Source organism: Crocodylus siamensis, chromosome 1 (assembly GCF_052110815.1).
Source record: "Crocodylus siamensis isolate JL-2025a chromosome 1, ASM5211081v1, whole genome shotgun sequence".
Taxonomy (NCBI): domain Eukaryota; kingdom Metazoa; phylum Chordata; order Crocodylia; family Crocodylidae; genus Crocodylus; species Crocodylus siamensis.
The window spans coordinates 411,479,390-411,495,326 of record NC_143395.1 but is presented as its reverse complement, the minus strand read 5'-3'; the positions used below and the strand labels follow the sequence as shown (position 1 = coordinate 411,495,326).

The following is a 15,937-nucleotide window of genomic DNA, read 5'->3' as shown; positions in this document are numbered from 1 at the left end:
TCCTAAGAACAAAAGCCAGAAACTGCAGGGCATCCCTCAAGCTGATGTGTAACCTTTACCTTGATACATTTACCAACAACTTAGAAACCAAAGGCAACAGCATGTACTTTGAGGGAGCGCAGATGTGGGGAAAGGTGAGCACATGGACTCTAGCAAGACGCACGTCCTGCGAGCACCTCACTTCTTGTACACGCTGGCCACCTGAGCTGGCCTGGTGCATGTTGCACATCCGAAAAGATTAACACAAGCACTTTCCCTTCAGTGAAAATGGACGCTGCCAGGAAGCTTTCTTCAGCCCCAACAGCTGTCGCCCCTAAAAGGGGGCTCGGTGCTATTAGCACAAGCGGGTCACGAGTTAAGAACCTCAAGATTGTGCTTGCTTGTTACCAGCGAAATAATAGTGGCAGGATGCTTGTAAGATAAGGCATTAAGATCTGTACACTGGAGCTTTTACAGGATAATCCAACTGTGATGCCAGGCGAGTGAAAACCTAGAAGTTCGAACTGCCTGAAAGAGCCATTTTTAAAAGGTCACAGATTGTTAAAGCAAAGCTGGGGAAAAAAAACATGCAAAATCTCTAGCGTCCCAGAAATGCAAACAAATATCGGGTTGTAGGGCATGAAGCAGGATCCCAATCTAAGCTGGACATCTACTCTGAGATAGCTGTTAAAAGCCTATGCATTAAATATAAGGGGAGGGGAAAAAATAAGAGTTCAATTCAATCAGGTATTTTTGTTCCAGGCATTGCATGGCTGTCAGTCTTAAATTTTAAAAGAGACCCAGGGTGAAGATAACCCTGCCAAGAGGATAACTTGGAACTTACAAAAAATAAAAAGGAAAAAGGAAAGAAAAGGTGTGCTTCCCCCACATATGGTTCTAACAGATGTGGTTTTAAATTACCTTTGGGATGTAATAATGTTTTTTGAATGGACTGAGTGTTGAATACTTGGCTCCTCCTATGACAGACATGGGCGTTCAGTGGCTTAAGCAGAAAACTGCAGTTGTGTCTTTAGCTGGCATATACTTCATTTCCAGCACACACTGGTCAGCATGATTTAATACCTTGGCCTGTAATCCCCTCACCAGCAGCAGAAGGGATAAAATACATTTAAAAAAACAAAACAGAGCAGGAGGGAGAAGGGAGGGAACCCTCCCCCCCAGTAGACAATGCCAGCCTGTCTGCATTGTTTCTTATACAACAACTCCAGCCCTGCAATGGAAACTCACTGGAGAGGACAGCTGAGGAAGAAAAATGTTAAATAATTCAAAGCCACTAACATCAAGTCTGATGTAGTTATAAAAATAGTTACAAAACACCACACTCTACATGTTTTCATTACAGCAGCTTTGGCTTGGAGACGTTAAAAAAAAAATACAAAAAAAAAACAAAAAACCAAACCCACCATCTCATTCTAGCACACTTAATTAGTCGGGCACTGACAATCACAGCTATTTCCCAACCAGCAGTCGGATATTCATCGCCAGTTGATGCTTCTGTAGAGAGGAAACCAACGCTGTGCTTTGGCAAGAGCTAAGGGCCTGATGTAAAGCCCATTAAGGTCAATGCAATTCACATTAATGAGCTTTGGATATGGCCCTAATTTTGGCTGGAGTGCTTTTAATACCAAACCCTGTTTATTCCAGGCCAATGGAAGGCATCCAGTTCCCAGCTCAACCCCACCAAAGCAGAGAGAGAGAAAAAAAAAACACTCCATGGTACAATATCCACTCCCAAACACACAGTCTGAAAGAGTAGCATGCATTTAGAAAGGCCTTCATGAAATATTCACGGGAATATGATGTAAGGCAAGCTATCGTATAGCCTGTGAAAGGTCTGCAAAGCTTACTCAAGGTATTTTTATTTGCATAGAGGGAAGGGACAGATAAATATATTTGAGGATTAGTTAAATGAAGAGCATGCACACACTTTGTCAGCAGCGTGTGTGCTTCCGAGCTTGGGGAGGTAAGTGCGCAGGAATTAACCCAGACATTTTTTTAGGTTTGTGCACAGCATGGAGATTACATTATTTTTTATAGTTCACTGTTCTTGGGGGAAAAAAACCTAGAAACTTGGGCAATCTCCACTGCACATAGCAGAAGCGGTGCAATCTCAGCGGAGCTGCCACCACGGTGCTTCAGAGGAGTTGGTAAGTGCCTTTCCACATTCCCCACCTCACCCTCATGTCAGTCTGATAGCCCTTTGGATTTTATTCCTTTCTTCCAGCTACACACTTGCTGCCTGATTACCTCAGATGTAGACATAAAACGCAATTTTTTTTTTCAACAAAACATTAATTATGCAGAAGATATAAAGTCATGCAAAAACAAATGATGCAGGTGCATAATACTACAACTCCCTGGAGCCCGTGATCAGCAGCTTCTGGCTCCGGCATCTGCAAACAGCTGACATTTTGAGTCAAATGTGGTGTGTGCGCCGGTGGAAAGAGGGAAACAGGGGCTCCTCCCACCCTGTCCGCAGGTGTGATTTCTTCTGCCTTCCAACCTGAGCTGATACAATGGCTGGACCACTGGAAGTCCACCAAGAACCACACTGGGGCCACTGGGGTTTTACATGAGTGCCTCGCTGCAGGGCCTCATAAAGAATTGCGGAGGGTATCCCATAACTTCCAAACCCCATTGACCTGGTGAATCCAGGAATAATGGTAGTGTGCTCTGTGCAACCAGTCTTACTGGATTCAACTATTCTGAACTTTTTAAAAACAATGAGTGTGAAATTTCCTAATAGTTAAAATGCTGCATCCTGCATTTTCTAGGCCAGCCACAGAATCCCCAAGCTGTACGTCCAAAAAGGGGAGAAACTCAAAATCTGGAAAAATCAGCAACTGCTCCCCCTCTTTATAACTAGCATATCCACTGCTGATCTGACCTGCACTTCAGGTCCATAAGTTCTTTTGTCTTTTCTGAAAACTGGTTGCTAAGGTGGGATGTCCAGTGTGATGTCCACGAGACCCGAGTCTGTAAATGCCTTGAATGCTCCCAGCCAAAAAACCAGAGGTATCCAAACATGAGGGCTGACTTCTGACAACAAAGGCCCAGGAGGCTTGGCCATGGTCCTACAGCTAATCTAAAACAGTAAGGAGAACAAAAATCCAATTCTTCCCATTTCTGGTTCTTAACACTAAGTCTATCTTCTCTTTTGTTTATCATACTGAGATATAGCTTGGCTTTGGTTTTCTAAGCATATAAATAATCATGACCATATTCTTTGAAAAGTACAATCATGCTAACGGCAGCTTCTCCACACAGTCCCATGCATGCCTCTTTTGCATGAGCAATTTCTTTCTCATGTTCCTTGTATTTTCCAAAGGTGCTGAATACATGGCTCTGACTTTCAAACAACAGACAATCTCACTATTTCAGTCTGCAGTCTTCATACACCTGTCCTGAGACCCAGCCGCTCACTACCTAGTTTGCAAGTCACAAGTCTTGGAAAAGTCCTGAATACATTTACAAAGTATGCAGAAATGATGCTTTAACAGCAGTCTGGATTGATCCTGGGAGTTGAGGGAGCAAATCGTAGCAAGTGGAGGTGGGGGAAAAAAGTCACCGTGATAGGGTGAACTGGCCTCAACTCATTATCAGTAACAAGGGATTTATCTTCCTGTTTGGGTCACAAACCAGTGTTCAATTTGAAGTAATGAGGTAGGGCTGGGGGCTGTAGAAATGATACATTGCTTGAGGGAACAGTAGGGACTGTGGTTAAAAAGAACTGTAGAAGAACCTACCTATTCCATAGTAGGTGAGAGACCAAAACTTTATTGGAGGGGAAACTCTACAGTCTGTAGTCACAAGCAGGATGGAAAGGTAGATAGAAAAGTTTTTTTTCCTACTTTATGACAGTGTTTTGCCATTCACATGCCTGTCCAGGCTGCCCTCTGGAAAGCAAGAATAAAGGTTACAATGGGAGGCTACTTTTCCACTATTGGGGCCACTTAATCTTCTCCACCAACTATTACTCCTCATGCTCAATTCTACCTGTTGGCCAAGGCCATTCATTCTCCCATCCAAAGAGCCCACAAGATACCATACTGACTCACATACCACATGCCCCAAAGTAATATACACACCTTGCTTCAAGAAGGAAGACTAAAGAAAAAAAGATGTTTTCCAGAATTTTAACTGCTACAGGATGGCTGAATGCTGTGTCCATGCCATCATTCACTCAATCTCCATCTGAAGCTACAAAACTGCAGTTCTGATGTTCAGCCACTGTAAAAGGGAGCCCTTACCCAAGAGTGACAAAGCACCACAAGCATGAACGACATGAGAAGAAAACTTAGGAAGAGTTTCCTTAGTGCTTCACAAGACTATGAAGGACACCTTGTGAATCAAATGAGACAGGAAGTAAGCTTCAGGAGACTGAGGTCCCTCTTCTCTTCTACCTTACAGTCATTTTACACCACTTTGGAAGCATAAAAGGAAGTTTAAAGTTAGTGCACGGCTAGGAACAGACATTGCGTTGGTCCCTGGATGAGTTGTGCCTGTGTTTGTTCCAGGACTTACGTGTATGCACACCCCACTTTTAAACAGGGTTTAATGAGCGGCTGAATGCACTGCCACTTTTCTGCCATTGATTCAATGCTACAGTCCCCGGATAACTGTTCAGACATGCTTTGTAGTGTCCCAGGATAAACTGGTAGTACTTCTTATCTTAGGACTTATCCCAGAACAATGGACATGGACGTTTGAACACCTGCACGCTGTCCTGGGATTAAATGGTTTGTCTCGGGACAAAAGTCCATCTGCTTGCAGCCTCTGTGTAACAGAGGCCTACATTAAGGCTCTGCCAGAACAGCATGAAGGGAACCTTAGGATGAATGAGACTGAGGCTCTGAATCTGCCTTGAAAAAACTAGTATGAAAAAATGCATTGGACCAGGCGCAAAGTTAATGGTCCTCCTTATTCGGAAGCTGATAGCTAAAAAGTCTATCTTTTTCTTAAGAAAGCATTTCTTTTTTCTATATTTTTGCTCTGATTTCTACTAATCAGAATTAGCAATTGAATACTGTTAACTCCACCACAATTCTTCTGTCAGAAGGACAATGAGCATGAAGGTGCGATGCTGGGAAATTTGTATGATTGCTCTTGTCAAGGCAACCTCTCTTGGGATCTCTTTCCTTTTAATCCCATTCTACAAATCCGGCAATGTGGGATCCCTTTGATGTAGCTTTGTCGGCTTCTAATTAATTGTATTCCCTTCTTTTACAGGAAGCTCGGGGCTTTGTCAGCTGCTAGCCACACATACATAAGATAACAAAAAACTCAAATTTCATTATATATGTATTATTTACAAGTAAAGCTGGTGGCACAGCCCATCATTAGAGCTGCCTGACACTTCTTATATTATCATCAATGTTCAGTTGCTTATAACTTTACTAAGCTAACTGTTTTGACTGATACGTTCCTTGCTAAGCTGCATTTAAAAAAAAAATTCAATCAAAATGTTTTAGCTGTTTTTAAACACAAGGCAAGGGGGGAAGTGCTACTTTGCCCATGTTAAAATATCAAGACCTTTTCCCTGAAACTTGTTAACATCTTGATGCTGTGAAACAGAGACTTGAAATTTGGCAGGGGATACTCTGTGTCAGGGCTGCTGTGCCTTTTGACATCCCCAGAATTTTGTCTAAATTGTGTCTCAGCTTGCAAATAAATGCTCAGTAGATGTTTTGTAGAGCTCCCCAGCTAACATCTCTGAAAAGCCCATCTATGCTGGGCATGTTCAAGGCTGGGCAGGACTTTTCCTACAACCAAAGCACTGGGCTGCAACTTATTCTGCCAGCTCTGGTTTCCAGCAGCAGAAGAGAAAGGAGACTGACCGCCGTTCTCATGCTCCGTATGCTTTCTGTGCAGATCCCATGTAGCATGGAGGAGGAAGCTGCCTCATCAGATGCAGCGAGGACATGGGCCAGGCAAGATGAGAAGTGTATCAAACACGGGGGCATGATTCAATGCATTTTTTTCCCATTAAACGTGCACGTGCGGTTTGTGGCAGACCCGTCTGTGCAGCTACAAACCTCACTGCTAATTTGCAGCACAGAGGGTTTTTTGACACTGGGAGATCCTGGCATCAAAAAAAATAATCCTGTACTAGAACAAAGCAGGGTGGCGCGCATGGCGCCAGCATGTGCCATCTGAAACCAGAGCCTGGCCAGCCAGAGGCACACTCCAGTTGCTGGCCAGACTCTGCACCCCTGGATCACCAGCACTGGAGCCCTGGGAGGCCCCTAGGATCCCAGGTAAGGCTCCGGGGCCAACCCAGGTGCTGGCCTCAACCTCCCCTACCCTACCCAGGACCAGATCACATGTGCACGGGCATTCCCTGGGGACAACTAGCAGTGACGGTTTTCTCTGCAAAGGCACATTCCTGCTCATGGGGACACAGCCACTGAGTGCAACGAGTGCATGTGCTATGGGAGCAATTCAGGTTTGTGTCATAAAGGAAGCCATGCTCTGTAAAACCCCTGCCCCATCCGTTGCAGAGGTCAGAAAGCAGACAATAAATAAGACACCAAAATCCAGGAGGAGAAAAGTCGCCTGTGCAGTCAAGGCAGTGGAAGGATGCCAGGGGGAACTGAATTCTGCACTTATCTTTGCCACAGAGGTCCTATGTAATGCTCAGCAAGTCTCTTAAGTCAAATTTTGTGCAGATGCTGACAAAGGTCCAGATTCTGTGCCACCTGCTAGGTGTCTATGGGAACACAGGGCCCTAAGCGGGATGCTATTTTATGCTGTCTTAGGCCCTGGAACTGTATTCATGCATCTACTTTTGATCACCCTTAAGATACCTTTCCTATTAGCAAATTTGTTTCATGGACTTGAGCAGGGTGGGACAGGACCACACTGAAGTATCTAAACCCCTATCAGAGCCCAGTAGCTGGAACAGAATCTGGTCCTCACCGTGCGTTTTCTGAGATCCGCCTTGTTTTTCTGAGAGTTGAGCTGAGATCCTTGTTGTCAGTACAGAAGTAAGGAGCACCCACATCAGCAAATGAAGTTAATGGGAGGTGTGTTCTGAACCAACACTTCTCTGTGAGAAACCTCAACTAGATGCTCCAAATTGGTACATATCTTTGACCTTACTACTGGCACGTCCCTGCTTTCCAGCTTTAAATAAGGCGCACAGTTATATGAAAATAGGACTGGAAGGGCCCTCACAAGGCCACTGAGTCTAACACTCTGGTCAAGACAGGATCGTCCTGATCTAAACCATCCCAGCCAAGTATTTATCTCTAACTTATTCTCTAGCATTTACTTGGGGGGGTTTATTCAAGTTTGTCAAGGATCCTACAGGATACTACGGCCATGAACATCATGGGGAAGTCCACAAGGAAATGTGTTATTTTATTAGAAGCAAAGATATTGAATGGCGTGCAGTGAATGAGGCACTGGGACCACCCACTGAACAATGAAGAAGGGCAGGGGCAAATGTACAGCTGCTCATTAAGTGAACTTCCGCTATGCTTTGTACTGGACGAGGCATGGGTCTCGCAGAAAAATTGGATGTGATCATGTCTGTTAGGACTGTATCGTAACTATAGATTTGATTAAGACTATACATACATAATTCATGGAAGAGGGTTGCAGTCTGAATTCTGCCATGGCCTAATCCTGAGTGCTCAATTTTGCAAACTTAGTAACACTTTTTCAAACTGTTTTATGTGCTTTCTGTTTACTTAGAGTATGCAGGGACAATATGGCTTTGTTTACAGTTGACTCACTGGCTTTTGTGGGTTTTTTTTAAAAGACAAACTAGTATCCAAGCACCTAGATTATCAAATACCCTTCAACTACACGTGTTGCATTTATTTTTTGGCAGAAGGTAGGGTAGAGATGTGTCATATGGACTAAATGTATCAGAGAAGCATAAACTTTAGTGAGTAAGAGCTCTCTTCATCAGCTGCAAGCTCTTGCTCATTAAAGCTTATGGCTCCAATTCAGTTAGTCCACGGGTGCCAAAGATACTGCCCATGAAGTCCTATCGTCGGGCCTATGGTGCTGCCCGTGGTTCTCAGACCGGCCCAGGGCATCACATGCAGCATACACCAGCCCCATGTGTTGCATGTAGTGCCCACACCAGACCAACCCTACATGCCATATGCAGCCTGTGCCCCAGACTGGTCCCGTGTGCTAAATGCGATGCATGTGCCATGTGAGGAGTGTATCACGCTGCCTCCATGCACCAGATACAGCGCACAAGGCAGGTTGGTGCGCAGACTGCATGTGGCACCCACGCCAGACTGGCTCCAGCACTCTGGATCTGCAGTGAGGGCTAGTCTGTGAGTTAGTCTATAAGGTGCATTGCTACCCTGCCATCTGGCTGACTTCAGATTAACTACCTCTCTCTCGGTATGAGATATGTTGCCAGTATCTCAGCCTTACTTACAGCTGTGAAGCTGAATCCTGAACCACAGCAGTTCTCCTATACTGTAGAACGTATGACCGGCCAACAGTCGGAGGTGCAAACAATGAAATCTAATTGAATTCTCCCCATGTAAATAGATGGATACATATGAATTGGTAAAGTGGCTCAGCAGGTCCGTTCACCTAAACAAGCCATCAGCAACTTCTCCCACTGATTTTTTCCCCCTCTTATCTCCTTTAAGATAATCTTGAACGTCAAGCTTCGTTTGGGACCCAAAATCTAAACTGTTATTTTTTCATTTGGTTTTCTATTTTATTTTTCTCCAGCTTGCCAATACTTTCTGCCACCCTCCAATGGACCTCTGTGCTCCTGCATGAACACGTGTCAGCGGCTACAGCCCTTTCTTAAGATAATCTTTGCATTAAAAACAAAAGTGTTCCGCCAAAGTTTTTGTGAATGCTCAACAGGGCAATACAGGCTGGTGTTTAACTATCTCTACAGAACAAACAGCTTCATTCACCACTAGTCTATGTGCCAGGCATAAGGTTTTATGTGCAAAAGGATCAAACTTCCCAAAGAATGTCAACTTTCTGCAAGACGGGCTTGTCACTCCACACAGGCAAGCTTGCCCTACTCTGCATATTTCAGCTATACCGCTGGCTTAAAAAAGATGCACTGGAAAGAGTGATTCAAGAGAGCTGGCAAAGAAGCATATTTCTAGGAAAATAATTTGACTATCAGCACAGTGACAGTAGCATGGCACAGAAGAATCCAAATTATACCCTTTTGCCGGTTTGGAAATGCAAGTAATGTACCAGTTCATCGAACCACACCTTCCCAGCAAAGCAGCTCAGGTAACGATCAGATTTCAGGGATATGTATTTTTAATCAACGTGAAAGTGGAAATATATACATATATTTAAAAAAAAACAACATTTCATTACAAGCTTTGCCTGTGAAACCATATTGGTCGGAGATCCATGAATACCCAATTCACTGGCAAGTAATTCATGTTATTCTGTCAAGGTGCCCAGAAATGCCAGCCCGTCAGTTCAAAGCAGAAATAGAATATTTTAACGTTTAGTTACAATGAGCTAGACTGATAGACCTTGTAGCCGGGCAGGTAACCACCAGTCTTTAAATCTGAAGCGACGTTGATGCACAGTTTCATCTCTCTAAATCAAGTCTGGGAGAGGCAATTTCAAATTGTTTCACTTTTCAATATTATGTTGGCTTTTTTCTAAGTGCACATAGCGGGCTTGTTTAGAGCCTTAAGTACCTAAAGCAGTAAGACAAAGAGAAAAGGTTCTGGTAATAAAGAAAAGAGAAGGTTTGCTCTTTATTCAACTATTATGTTGGCACTGAATGTGAAAACTCCCAGTTGACCTGAGGTCCTAATCAGAAATCTCTTTTGTCACATGACATTCATCTTGCCACATTGCTCTATTACTGCAATGTTTGTAACTTTTGATCTAGAAATATCAAGTTACATAAGATCATGGTTGCACTCCTACAAGGATGCGATTCTGTCAAAAAATGAACCAACGATGCGGAAATCCTAACAGAACTGGAAATGACTTTCCCAGGGAAAAGTAGGATAGTTTCCTTTAAGTGTGTTGGCTATTTAACGTGGAACCACATTCAGTGCTTGGTTATGTTTTCCTGGGAAGAGCAATGGTGTAATATCAGATTTAAAAAAAAAAAAATGAGGAGGACAGACTTATTTAACTGAGACACTGGACACACTGCAAAGAGGATGAAACGGCATTTGGGTTGGCATGCACTCCAGGTAAACAAACCAAGAAAACAAGAAGAAAAAGAAAAAAGAAAAACAACAAGAATAGACCCCCTGAAATGAAAGAAGAGAAAACTCTCACGCTACTGCCTGACTACAAAATAGATGGAAGTACTGCAGTTAAGCTCGGCAAGTCAAATCATTGTGAGGGCTGTTTCAAGAAAAACAGAATACAAGTCCACCCCATACCTGCAAAAACACAGAGGGCAGTCTTCCCTTTGCCACCAGCTTAGCAAAACCACCAGAGAAGATCAAAATTAGATTCTTTCTTCCATCTCCCCCCCATTCCCCTTCCCCAGTATCCCTCCCTATCTCCCTCCTGCTTAAAAACAGAGGTAGTTAGCTTTGCCTACTCCCGCCCCCTTTAAACCGAAAAGACAACTAAAAGGCAACTCTTTCCAAAGAAGAGACCTGCTCCTCTTTCCCCGCCACGCTCCCCAAAGGAAGAAAGTCTGAGAAAGCCCCCCCAGATCCAAAACATGTTTTCCCCTCCAATGCGCAGACCACGATCTCTCCAGTAAATTGCACAAGACGTGAACACGCCGGCTCCTTCCCCCTTCAAAGACACACACACACACACACACACACACTCACGGGGAAAGGGAGAGCGCAACAGAAGCTGATCTCAGCAGCTGCTGGAGGAACAGGACACATGCTTGCCTGCTATGTACGCTACGGCAGGAGCTCTCCATCTCAGTGGCTTTTGGGGACAGGTTGCAGGAAACAGGTTGCTTGCAAACATCCTTCACCCCTGCTCTGCACACAGAGAGACCCCCCTTGCTTCTGTCGCAAGGAAATCCGGTGTGCAAAAGCAGAGGACCCAACCCCTGAAGCAAGCAAAAACACCAAGCATGTCTAAGCTCTCAGAGTAAATGACCCCCCCATCACACACGCGCGCACGCACACACCCACCCACACAAGCACCTCACACGCCCTCCAAATCTGCTGGGCACAAGCACCGATCATTCCCCTGCACAAGCATTTGCTTCTGAACCGCCCGGGAAAGGATCATGGCAGCAGGAAATCCTAATGGCCCCGAACAGTCTCAGCCTGGGAGGATTTATCCAGCAGAATGGAAAAGGCTAGCATCTAGGAATAAGAGGGGAAGGAGACTCACAACAGCCAGGCAGCTATGAAACACCAGCGCCTTCTTGTCACAAGCACAACTCCCCCCCACAAAAAAATAAAAATAAAAATAAGTGTGCATGCCCAGCCCTGCCACCCTCAGTCCTCGTCTTTGCCAGGCATAGTAAGGGGCAGAGGGATTTTTATTCTCCCTCTGCCATACATACAAACATGTACACCGCTCTGGTTTCTTCATCTGAGCCTATGCAAGTGCTACAGACCGAGACACCAAGTAGGAGGTGTCTGGCTCCTCAAAGGCCAATGAAATAAATTAAATACAAATTACTGACTCGGTGCCATCCTCCCACAAAGCTCTCCACTCCCAAGGAAGCTCGGTTTGCTAGAGCGGACTACCGCCCTTGACTTGTTGTTCCCAGGGCCAATGTGGGCACATGCGTCCAGGCACGGCTGGTACGCAGGGTTGTGGTGCTGTCCAGGCACACATAGCAGATCCTGGCTATGGCAAGCACATATGGCGCACACATTGGTGGAATGACACTTTTCATGGGAGAGGAGGGGCCGCCCTAGAAGCAAGCCGTTTTACTGGGGTCAGACAGACAGAAATATATTAGACTCGGGTTGTTTAGTGCCATAATTCCTCCCCCACAACTTCTGTGTCCATAGCACAGCAACATGTAATGACCTGCAATGCTGAAGCACAAGTTTATGTGGAAAGGAAAGAGTCAACTGCAACTTTAAAGTCTCATTTTGGGTTATGAAAGCTTAATGCAGGGATGCAAAATAAAAACCTAAAAAGATTGGGGGGAAGGGAGGGGACGACTTTTTGGGAGGTGGGAAGAGGTTGGGATTCTCTTGCAAATAATAAAAAAACTTTCCTGGAAGGGCGTAAGTAAATCGATGCCAAAGAAACAGAAAAAAAACCCAACAAAAAACTTGTCCATCAAGTAAATAAATATTTAGGCAGACCTACTTTGAATGTATGAATAAAATATTTTGAAGATGTGCATAATCCAGCCAATAGACTGGAAAGACTATTGCATAAATGCATATTTCCCAATCATTTTCAAACTACATACTATTTGTTTATGTGGTTGAAACTATAATGACTTTCAACCCATTATAGTACGGCATTAGAGCGTAAATAAACATCTCCTGATGTAATACTCACAGCATTTCTTTAAAACAAAAAGTACTGCATTTGTGTTAACAGTGGCCACTTCCAAAGTTCAGTCTCCCAGCCATTTTAGTCCATGAATTCATTTTTTAAAAGAAACTAAATAATGTTGAGACTACAGATAAGTGCGTGGTTAAGCAGGAGTCTGCGTGCTCCTGTTCTGTAATAAAACCACGCTTCGTAAAGACGTCTGAATCTAACACAAATCTAAAATGTGACATGTTTCGTCAGGTATTTTGTTATTAAAAACCCTTCCGAAGTGCCAAACTACTTTTTTTTTTTTGAGGGGGGGTGGGGGAAGGGGGAGAAGGGAAGCAAGGCAGATAGCAGGCATGTGAAATGGGAGACAAATCCTTTTCTTATGCAAGTTGTAGTCTAGCAGATGGATTTTTAAAATAAAGGGGTGGAGGGAATCCACCCTTCTCAAAATGTGGGACCTCTTACACAACCTCAACTCCAGCACCGGTCCAAATGTGTGCACTCCCCCCCCACACACACACACTGTGCACGCGTGCACACATGCACTACCAGGGCATGTAGGACCTAAAGGATGAAGAGAGGGGCACAAAAATTGAAAGGGGGTCTGTGCAAATGGGAAACAACGGGGCTCTTTTTTTCTCTCCCTTTTTTGCAGCTATTCCACCTTAATAAATGATAACAGGGATTGATTGCTCCAGGAGCCCATCTCAGCTACAGCCCTCTCCCAGTCTCCATCCTCCTCCCCCAGTCTTGCTGGAGGGACCTGATCTAGACACTGATCCAGATGCATGGGGGGGGGGAGGAAGAGGTAACCCTCCCAAACACACCCAGCACACACCTAAATTGTCCAGGCTCCAGGCAGCTTGTCCCCAGCAATAATCCAGCCAGCATCTCCCCGCCACTGAGCCATGAGCTCCAGGAACTGTATACAGCTGCACAACTGTGCCCAAGGAAGGAGCTGGAGCAGCAGCAGCAGCAGCAGCCTGGAATGTGTCTGCCAGAGGCTGGGAAAGCAGAGCCATGCAGGGGGCTGAGGGGCTCCTGCTCCCCGCCCCAGGAGGGGGGATCAGGGCAGGGAAAGGCAAGGAGGGAGGGAGGTGAAAAAGTGCCTCGCTGCAGAAAAGGGGGTCGGAGAGGTGGGAAAAAATCCACACAGCTCGAGAGAGCTGTGGAAAGACTGTATGGGGGAGGGAAGAGGAAAAAAGCTGGAGGAAGAAATACAAGATGCCCTTCTTTTATTATTATTATTATTTTCCACGGCCAAAAAAAAAAAAAAAAACCAAAAAAGGCAAGCTTACCATGTCTGCAGGCTTCCCCAGTGCAAAGCCACTTATAGGTACAGCTCCTCAGCAGGATCCCAAAGTGGGCAACTACAGCCAGGCACAGGAGCTCATCCTAAAAAGAGGCAGAGGAACAATACCACCACCACCACCACCACCACACAGACCGGTCCAGCTTCTTCCCTGGCAGAAAGTGTCCCTGGTAAGGCTGCCCAGTACAAGCAGCTGCAATCCAAAGGCTTTATTTAAAGCTTCCACCCCCCCTCCCCTCCTCTCCTTGCCTCTCTCTCCCTCTCTCTCCCTCCGTTACACACATACACAGAGAGAAAGAGAGACACACACAGGTTACATGAATGGGAGGCAGGAACCAATCCTACAATGCCTGGGAATGACAAGCACACATGCATTCAAAGCCGGTCTGCACCACTCAGGAGCAGGGGGGAGGCAGGCTCTGCTCAGGTGATGCTTCGCAGCTCCATCTCCATCCCCAGCACGGCCCCCTTTTCCCCTCCCGCTCCGATCCGGGCTGGATTCCACCTTTGGGGCTGGGCTCCCTTCAAACTGCTGCAGCCTCCACGCACGTAATGCCAGGCTCTGCCTTCCCAGCCACTAGTTACACTCCTTGCCCTGTGTCTGGACTTTCATGTCCCTCGCTCCAAGATCACCAAATAGCAGCACTGGCAGGAGCCTGGGGGGTTTTTTTGTTTGGTTTTTTTTTTAAATCATGTCTCTAATGCCAGGCACATAGATTTTCGGGTTTTTTTTAAACACACATAACCAGAGGGAGGGGGAAACGTGCCCCGTTTTTTAGACCCAGAGCTTCTAAGATGATTTCTGAATGAGGGGACAGGCTAATGCCGCCAGGCTGGTGATTTTAATTATCCTCCTGAACGTGTTTAGGGGCTGGGAAATCAACACTTTGCCAGCTCAGATTTGCAAAGGAGAAGGGGAATCTGGGATTAAGGAACTGCTTGGAGTTGCAGGCCCTGACAGTGAGTGCCCGTGTGACCTTGGGCAAGTCACTTGAGACCCCCACCCACACACATACACACAACTGGATTCACTACTGGTGAGACACACACCAGCACGTCCAAAGGCCAGGGAGAAGCTGCTTTTATAAAGGCACATCTTGTTGACTAGATCCCTGTCCTTAGCTAAACTGTATTCTGGCCAAAACCCCAGATGCCTTGTACTTGCAATTTCCTCTCCTCACCTTCTTAAAGTCTCATCTCAAAATTCTCGCCTATGAAACCTCTCAGTAACGATGTATCCATGGTTTCCAAAAGGTCTCAGGGGAGAAGCATCATGCACTATGCGATACAAACCTGACCTGTTTCATCCGAGTCCCTGCTACCTACAGGGTCCACGGCAGGGACTGCAACTCCTAGTGTATTCACATGCACCGGAGTACGTTTACAGCACCCAAAGCTGTTGACACAAAGGACGTGATGCAAGATAAAAGAAGCTGAATTCTGGGAAAGTTTCACACGCAGGACAACTGCAAAGTTGGGCCCCAAAACCACGCTGTAAAAAAGGACTGCCAGTAAGACTGATACATAATGCAATGCCTTTAAACTACAGAATAATAAACCTGCAGTCTCCTGCTTTTTTCATTCCTGCTCTCATCCTACTCTTTCCATCCTCTGATAAGAGCAAGCAGGTACCATTATATTTTAATCCAAACCAGAAATCAGAGTGAAAGGGCACACAGTAAATCAGAGGATCATCATAGGCGGCAGAATTCTCAATGCAAAAATCTATTATGCAAAAGAGCTGCTGTTATTCATGCTTTTTAAATTGTATATATTAAAATGAACTATATTTGCATTGACGTTATCGATTCTGGAATACATTCCAAACCAGGAATGGGTCTTTAGAAGGGCAGATATTAATTGGGAAATGTATGCATCTTCTAGAAGATACCTCATCCAAATTCAATGGTAATTGTATAAGCTTTTCAAAAATCATACAGTGTGCAAGCTTCCAAAATTTTTGAACAAGAAACATTTCCATTTAAATGCCAAGAGGCAATTTTCCCCTTCTTGTTCAATACTAAATCAGTCACATGAGCAGTGTGCATTTGATTTTTAGAAAAGGAAAGTAGAACATTTTAACTTGCACTTGCCTCTAACTTTTGCCTTCCCCTGTCTGTTTAGGGTTCCCACTGCTCTGTACTACTTTTTGAAGTTTGTCCATGTTGACAAAATGTTCACTGCAGCTATTTTATTTTTTAATACTTC

General features: G+C 45.0%; 1 protein-coding gene across 4 annotated transcripts in view; it reads right to left on the bottom strand.

Moving 5' to 3' along the window:
* Window positions 1–13,921, bottom strand: part of TENM4 (teneurin transmembrane protein 4) — a 757,738-nt gene extending 743,817 nt beyond the window's left edge. For 3 of the 4 annotated variants that reach the window (XM_090030685.1, XM_090030687.1, XM_090030688.1), the window contains exon 1: window positions 13,716–13,921. The gene's annotated coding sequence lies outside the window, so the exon portion shown is untranslated. Of the gene's footprint in view, window positions 1–13,255; window positions 13,322–13,715 lie in introns of those variants that run through there. The other variant, XM_090030686.1, reaches the window with a different exon arrangement.
* Between the last annotated feature and the right edge of the window lie 2,016 nt (window positions 13,922–15,937).